Source organism: Culex quinquefasciatus, chromosome 3 (genome assembly GCF_015732765.1).
Source record: "Culex quinquefasciatus strain JHB chromosome 3, VPISU_Cqui_1.0_pri_paternal, whole genome shotgun sequence".
Taxonomy (NCBI): domain Eukaryota; kingdom Metazoa; phylum Arthropoda; class Insecta; order Diptera; family Culicidae; genus Culex; species Culex quinquefasciatus.
This window is the reverse complement of record NC_051863.1, coordinates 150,361,644-150,370,908: the sequence shown is the minus strand read 5'-3', so window position 1 is coordinate 150,370,908 and position 9,265 is coordinate 150,361,644.

Below are 9,265 nucleotides of genomic sequence, written 5' to 3'. Positions count from 1 at the left end.
TACACTAGCAAGTGTGACGACGTTACATGTCGGAAATTGATCTGTCACATTTTGTAGATGGGCAAGTGAACAAAATAATTTTAAGTGGTGCTGACAAGGAAAATCCTCAAAAATCATCAGGAATCATCATTTTCTGGAAGAATTTCGGAAGCAATTTTCTTTTGCGTGATTTGCCTCCTTTCTCTTTCGCGGGTGAAAAAAGTTCGCAAGTAAAATTGATTGTTTTGCGATTATTCCATCCCTGGTCTGAACATTGATTTTTTGGAACCTAAAGTGACGTAAAGTGTATTTTACAATATTTTGTCATAGAATTGTTAAAAACCTTGATTCAATAATTGTAAAAAAAAATTCAAAGCAAAATTAAATTTGCAATCAAAAAGTATAAGTACACGATTTTTTGATTAAATGTACAGTTTTAGATTTTTGCATTTTATAATTTCTTCTCATAGAAAGGCCCCTTAAAAAAGCTATTTTTGAAAATTTTCTGCAATTTTCTCTCTGAGACTTTGAAAATCGGGCAATTAGTTTCTGAGAAACAAACTCACAAAAATTTTCCTAATACCTATCTAATATGCCTGTAGTTTTCAACTGAAGATATCTCGGAAACTATTAGTCTCATTTTCAATGGTAAAAAATGAAAGCTTTGTGAAATTGTCTGACCTTTTCAATTAATAAATCTTAGTTTTTTAATATGATCTGATTTGATAAAAAATATTCCAAATTGTAGTTCTAATAAGTTGTTCATAATTCCCTTAAAAAATTCTTCAACGTTCTATAAGGCCGACGCAAAAAATCAAACATTCAATATCACGCCCTTTTGAAATGTTAGTCTTGATAAATTTTTTTCAAAATATTGTTTTCGAAAAGATCGGAAAATTTTATTTTTATCATTGGGAATCGAGCCATTTGTTTCTGAGATATCGGCATTAGAAAATGGTGGGTTGTTTGAGTGAGACTTGGAAAACTTCAATTTTCCTGTTTCTTTTTCTTTAAGCCGCTGTATCTCAGCAACCAGAGAACCAATCTTCGACGTCTCTTAGACAATTTCATAGCAAATTTTCAGAACTTTTCAAACAAACAAAAATATTTAGAAATGGTTACTAATGGTCACTATTTTTAAAAATCGAAAAACTGCAAATATTACATTGAAATCAAACTTCAGTGGCCCTCGATCAAAAAATCTGTAAAGTACTTTTCGATTGCAAATTCGATTTCCCATAAAAAATTGAAGTATTTTTTTTTGTGTAAAATCCCGATTTTTTCCAAAATTTATAACATGGCGGCTGATTGTTTGACCATATTTCTGTATGGCTAAAAAATCGGTATTTTTTCCGTGTAACTATTTTTTTCTCAATAGTCCTCAACAATACCTACAATTTTGCCAAAGACGCCAAATTGATCAGAAAATTCACTCAAAAGTTACAGCTGTTTAAATATGTACGTACCATTTTTGTATGCACAGCTGCCAACATTGTATGGAGACTTGTATGGGTGAACCAATGACACAAAATAGCTTCTTTGGTCATAGGAAAGGCCCTCACATAGTTTGAGCTAAATAAAAAAATACAAAAAAAATGGTCAAAATCTGCCGATTTGATTGAGAATTGTTCCCCTTGTTTTTTTTAGATGATTTTGAAGGGGGAGAAACAAAAAGTTAACGTTTTTAAAACGTTTCAAATATTTGTACTAGTCGAGTATCAAAAATGCATTGCAAATCTGATAAAATCGATGTTGAGGCAATTTAAACTTTTTTGCCAACCATTATTTGTCTTTATCTCTACCTTGACCAAAATTAAAGGACATGTACTTTGAACAAATATTTTTTGCATGGACAATTGTCCACGAGGGGCGAGGGGGGGGTTTCAGATTTCCAAAAAAATGTCCACGTGGTTTATGGATGGTCCCATAGAGAATTGTTGTATTTGGTTAAGATCAATATTGACATTGAGGTGACTTTATTCAAAAAGTTGTCACTCGTCACAAATTATTTAAAATTATATTTTACTTAAGGGGTTACATACATGTAGAAAATCATGAAATTTCATATTACAGAAAATTTATTAAATATGCTAAAAAGATGATTTTTGCAATTCCGTCGTGAAACCACTTACTTTTCCTGTCATTCTTGAACGACGAAATAGCCTACTTTTCTGGACCAAAAATAACAGAATCGAATAGCAAAATTTTTCAAAATAAATGCTGAAAAGTTCTACTTTTCAGCACTGAAATGGGTGCTGAAAAGTTGAACTTTTCAGCACTTGTTTTGAAAAGTAATGCACTTCAATTTTTTTTTTATTCAAACGATTTATTGACAAAATACATGAAAATTTGACATAAAATTTCATTCAATGGGTGTTTTTCGGAATTGCAAAAAATGTTGTATGGAACTCGTTGCAAAACTTGATTTTTTCAGCACTCTTCATATTTATCCAACTCGGTGAACCTCGTTGGATAAATGTACGACTCGTGCTGAAAAAATCCTCTTTTTGCAACTTGTTGCATAAACTTCTATTTCAATCGCTCCTGAAAATTTCATAAACATATTAAATGATTCAACTGAGTTAGAGACGATTTGAGGCTCAAAATTTTGCCGTGCGCAAAGCGGACTGTCAAACTTTTTGAGTGTTTTTCTTGAAACACCAAGTTGATTTACGGGTGCCACGATATCTCGAGATGGGATGGACCGAATTGGCTGAAATTCGGGGTGAAGACTCCCAAAACATATCCCGTGTGCATGACGAAGCCCGATTTTAAAATTTTTCATTTAAAAAAAATACAATAATTAAAAACTGATGATTTTTTATATGAAAAACACAAAAATATTTTTATCTTTTTTTAAATTAGTTTTTTTGAAAACCGGCCTTCGTCATGCAAACAGGATCGGTTTAACGAGTCTTCACCAAAATTTTGAGCCGATTTGGTCACGGCAGTGTTAAAATATCGTGGCACCCGTTTTTTGAAACTGCTAACTTCAAATAGCCATATCTCGGCAATAATACAACCTTCATGTCTTCAAAATTGTTTTGATAATAGATATAAATGTAGATTTTAATGCCCTGAAAACAGATTTTAAATAAAACTAAGTGTGTGCTCACTCCAACCTCTGATAATTTTTGTCGATTTACCACTGAACTGAACTGAACCACTATCCATCGGTTAGGTCTGTGGCCACAAAAGTGCTGCCGGCAATCTACACTGTACATCGATATTGTTTTATTCAATAAGACGGACCTGCCCGTTCCGCCCATCTTCGGCTTGGCTCATCTCGGCAAGCCGGTTTTGTATTTATTTATTTTTTTCGGAGAAAAAAGAAATCACAATAAAAATCAAAAGTTTTCCCGCTCTTCAAGCCGAATGCGATGTACTTTCTTTCGGTTTTCTATGGAAAATAAAGCAATAGGGAAAATTCAAACAGGGAAAAAAGAAAACTTTCATTGATTACGACGTGAATCGCGCGGCCACCGAGCGCGGAGTGGAAAATTGCGCGGGAAATTCAAACACAACAACAATTGAGTTCTGAAAAGGAACAAGCTGGAGAGGAAAAACATTTCCCAGCAAAGATGCTTGTCTTGGTATGTGTGTTTGTGTGAGTGTTGCACTTTAGCAGCCAGCACACTGAATGGGGGTGAGAATAGTCCAACAATGGACTGGAGGCGTTGAATGCAATTCGTTGTACTTTTCCGGTCTAGTGGATTTGAATGGAAAGTGAACTTTTCGAGCAAAATGCTGAAAAGATCATATTTGTAGGGAGTATCTGTTGCAAGTTATTGAGTTGGAAAAAACAGCAAATAGAAAGTTAACACAAAGTTTGAAGCACGTAAAATCAGATTAAAATTTTGGTTGCTACTTTCCACCCACGAATCCGATTTCAGAAACTTCCGCTGGACAAAATCTGCTCTCCAACTGGTACCAGTTCAAACAACCAGAGCAAATTTTCCTCCCCCCTCCCACAAATGGCAACAAGAGTTTTCAATTAAAACAAATCATTTTCCATTATTGGCCTGTCCGCGAACGTGTGTCGAAACACTATCCCTTCCTCCCCGGCCGGGGAGGTCACAATCAAGTCTCGAGGACCACTTCGGTGAGTGTGTGTGTGTGTGTCCCCGAAACAAGTCCTCCGCCGACTTGTGCGGTCCAGGTTGGCGCCGTCGATGCCGATTGTGACTTTTGGCCAGTTTGCCATTGTGGGGTGGTTTACGGCGGAGTGGAGGGGTTAGAGGAAATCCGGAGAAACTCCTTCTACGAGTGTTTCAATTTGGCTACGCATCGATTGCCGGTAGGGGAGGTAGGCAGTTAGCAGTTAAAATGTTATCAAAATGAAATGAAAGGCTGTACAATCACTCAAAACAAATTAGAACTCCTAGACCCACCTTCACGTGTAAGGCTAAACAAATAGTTTCAATCAACTCGATGCATACCACCCTTCCTACAAATCGCGCCAATATTTCCAATTATCCACACTACGGTGGCAATTCAGTGCCATTTTTCACCTATTAGTGCGGCAAACGGTTGATAATTGCGCCACGTGTGGTTCTGCTTTCTGTTGCGCACTTCAAACGCACCCCCTCGAAAATTCAAGTGGCTTTTCTGGCCAAGATATTGGAAACAATTGATTTCCCCCACCACCCTTGCAAGTCCAACGCACAATAAATTCGCCCTTGGGCACTCACATTTTGCTCGGCACTGTGTTCACCGAACTGCACCAGAAAGCAATTTTAATCCGGACTGAATTAATTTGTACCTTTGTTTCTAATCCTGGCTTCAATGACGACTGCCCCACCATGTTCATATCAGCAATGAGTACGCAAACAATCCGTCCTACCTGGAAAACGCACTTTCATCGGATTGATGTTGATTAGAGTGCTCACCTGTTTATTCATCTACCGTACCCAACAAAACCGGTTCCAGCTTTGATTGAAATCCCGGCTTCATGCGAGCCTGCGGGGAGGCAGGAAAAAATAATTTCCGCTGCCGTCATTCACTCCGCTTTCAATAATGGTTGCAAACTATTGACACTGACCAACTAATTGCTTTGTTGTAGATTTTAGAAGTGCAAAATTGCGTTCAATGGTTTCGAAGCAAACAGAGCTTGGCGTGTATTTTGAACCGAAAATGGCTACTTTTCAAAAAGAACTGGTTGTTTTTATTTATAGAGTGTTTAAAATGGAATTTAAGGGGTTACATACGTGTAGAAAATCACAAAATTTCATATTACAGAAAAATTTATTAAATCTACTTGAAAGATGATTTTCAACCACACCTGAGAGCTTCATGAAGGTATTTCATGATTGAACTGAGTTAGAGACGATTTAAGCTCAGAGTTTTGCCATGCGCAAAGCAAACTGTCTAACTTTCTGAGCGTTTTTCTCTGGACACCAAGTTGATTTACGGGTGCCACAATATCTCGAGATGGGACGGACCAAATTGGCTGAAATTTTGGGTAAAGACTCCCAAGACATATCCTCTGTGCATGACGAAGTCCGATTTTGAAATTTTGAATTTTCAAAACATACAAAAATCAATAACTGGCGATTTTTTATGAGAAAAACAGAAAAATATTTTTATCTTTTTTTAAAATAAACTTTTTGAAAATTGACCTTCGTCATGCACACGGGACCAGTTTGAGGAGTCTTCACCAAAATTTTGAGCCGATTTGGTCGAAGCAATGTTGAGATATCGTGGCACCCGTTTTTTGAAACTGCTAACTTCAAATAGCTATATCTCGGCAATGCAATGAGTTCGGCAAAGTTGTAGGTATTGTTGAGGACTTTTGAAAAAAAAGGTACACGGAAAAAAAATTGAAGTTTTTTTTATCAACTTTTTTTTCACTTAAACTGAATTTCCCAAAATACGTATTTTTTTTTGATTTTCGTGATTTTTTGTTATGTTATAGAGGACAAAAATCCGCAACTTTTGAGCCACAGCGAAACATGGTCAAAAAATCTGCCGCCGAGTTATTAATTTTTGAAAAAAACAGTGATTTTTGGAAAAAATCGAAGTTTTATGCAAAAACAAGTTTGACATTATTTTTTAATGCAAAATTGAATTTGCAATCGAAATGTACTTCCCAGATTGTTTGGTAAAGGGCTCCGTTTTCAAGATGTAGCAACCGAAAGTTTGTTTTTAGCTAAATATTTGCAGTTTTTCAATTTTTAAAAATTTAAAAAAAGTGACCATTTCTAAAAATATTTTTTTTAAGAAGTTCAGAAAATTGCTATAAAATTGTCTAAGAGACATTGAAGATTGGGCCTCGGGTTGTGAGATAGAGCCACTTTAAGAAAAAGAAACACGAAAACTAAAGTTTTCTTAATCTCACCAAAATAACCCACCATTTTCTAATGACGATAACTCAACAACTAATGGTCCGATTATGAATGTTAAAACATGAAACATTCGTGAAATTTTCCGATCTTTTCGAAAATATTTATAAAATTTTAAATCAAGACTAGCATTTTAAAAAAGCCAAACATTGAATATTACGCCCATTTAAAATGCTAGTCTTGATTTAAAAAATTTCACGAATTTTTCATGCACTAACATTGAAAATCGGTCAATTATTTGCTGAGATATTGTCATTAGAAAATGGTAAGTTGTTTTGGTGAGATTAAGAAAACTTCAATTTTCGTGTTTCTTTTTCTTAAAGCGGCTCTATCTCAGCAACCCGAGGTCCAATCTGCAATGTATCTTAGACAATTTTATAGAAAATTTTCTGAACTTTTCAAAAAAAAAAAATGTTTTAAGAAATGGTCACTTATGGTCACTATTTTTAAAAATTGAAAAACTGCAAATATTTCGCTAAAATCAAACTTTTGGTGGCTATATCTTGAAAACAGAGCCCTTCATCAAAAAATCTGTAAAGTACTTTTCGATTGCAAATTCAATTTTGCATTAAAAAATAATGTCAAACTTGTTTTTGCATAAAACTTCGAATTTTCAAAAAATCACTATTTTTTCAAAAAATAATGACTCGGCGTCAGATTTTTTGACCATGTTTCTCTACAGCTCAAAAGTTGCGGATTTTTGTCCCCTAAAACATATCAAAAAATCTCAAAAATAAAAAATACGTGTTTTGGGAAATTGAGTTTTAGTGAAAATAAAGTTGATTTAAAAATTTGCAATTTTTTTCCTTGTATCTATTTTTTTTCTCAAAGGTCCTCAACAATACCTACAACTTTGCCGAAGACACCGAAAATTCACTCAAAAGTTACAGCTGTTTGAATATTTACATACCATTTTTGTATGGACAGCAGCCAAAATTGTATGGAGACTTGTATGGATGAACCAATCACACAAAATAGTTTATTTGGTCATAGGGAAGGCTCTCAAAAAGTTTGAGCCAAATCAAAAAATACGAATAAAATCCATTTCCGGTTTTGGTAGAGAATTGCTCAGTAGAAGATTGATATATTGGTTGATAATGTTTTAAAAACATAATTATTTTTGTTAAATACTGATAGTGAGCAATCACAATAAAAATGCTTCGAAAACATCATGGTATAAATATTAGGATGTAACAAAAATGACTTTTTAGCGGGCATTCAGGGGTTTGTTCAGGTGGGCATACTGAGCCTAAATCCCAAATATGAGCTTGATTGGACGTAACAGGAGCTGGTGCTCCGCCCTTCAATTTTAAATGGGATTTAACCCGTAAAAAAAGATTTTTTCAAAAATGTCACTTTTTGAGGCATTTTGGCCACCAATGCGTTTACCAAAAACATCACTGGCGTGTAGGCCAGATCCTTGCGCATCTTTTGGTATATATAACATTGAAGTTTGGAGCATCCTGGAGCTCGGTAAAGACCTTCAAAGTTTGGCATATTTTCGAAAAATCGGTCCCAGCAAAATCAAATGGCGTCTCGGGCGTCGCGAAGTGCGACGCATATCTTTTTGCCGGGGCCGATTTTTTGAAAAAATGCCAAACTTTGAAGGTCTGTACCGAGCTCTAGGATGCTCCAAACTTCAATGTTATATATACCAAAAGATGCGCAAGGATCTGGCCTACACGCCAGTGATGTTTTTGGTAAACGCATTGGTGGCCAAAATGCCTCAAAAAGTGACATTTTTGAAAAAATCTTTTTTTACGGGTTAAATCCCATTTAAAATTGAAGGGCGGAGCGCCAGCTCCTGTTACGTCCAATCAAGCTCATATTTGGGATTTAGGCTCAGTATGCCCACCTGAACAAACCCCTGAATGCCCGCTAAAAAGTCATTTTTGTTACACTCTAATAAATATCTTAAAACATCGTGGTATAAACATCATGGTATAAATATCTTAAACCAAAAAATAAATAAAACATAAAATGTCAACGCAGTGCGCGCAATTCAAGAAATAAATTTAAAATATTAAAAAAATCTGACTCCAACTTTGACTCGAGAAAAGTATGACCGAACTAGCAAACGATTTAAATTGCAGCAATTTTAACACGCAAACAACATTCCAATAGAGCGTAGCTCCAAAACAACACTGTTTATATGAAATTAGATTCCAGATTCGGATTCAGTGGCTTAAATTACTATACGAAAGCATACCCTGACCTTTAAGACATATGCTTGCAACGTCGTGTAATTAGTAGGTCATGCTTCTGAAGTCTGAGAAATTTTGAAAAATAGCACTTTTTTTCTTACTTAAACCCAAATATCTCGGCACTGGAGAATTGAAATTGCATTTTCTCAGGGGCAAAAATGCTTGCCGTGAAATTTCCTACACGCTGCATGTTTTGGTTTTACTAGGAATAATAGGCTACCCTGAGTAAAAATGAGCATTACTAAAAAAAGTTTCGAAAAAAATAGATTTTTTTTTCGATATAAATCCGCCTGGGAGAGGCTAAAATCCTTAAATTTGGTCCAATATCGGTAGTGCATCTTCATCACTGCACAAACATATCTTTTGAAAACAATACACACCTGATTGAAACAAATTTTGAATTGATTCCAAACGATTTTAGAAAATTTGTTCAAAAAAGTGATTTTTTCAATAATTCGAAGGGGAGGGGGGATCCGATAAAATTTTACTATTTTTTCTTGTCTTAGAAAACATTGTTTTTCAACATCATAATCTATCATTTAAGACGTGAGCACCCAAAATTCCTCGACATGACCTCAACATGGGACAGGCTAGTTGACATTTATCCAGACTTGACGTAATCATCAATTATTTTTTCCAAAGTCTTTAAAAGAACCGAGGATAATCTTATCGGGTGACCGTTTTATCTCTTTTTCTAGTTTTTGGGATAAAAAAATTTCCGTTCAAACTTTCGATAGAAAA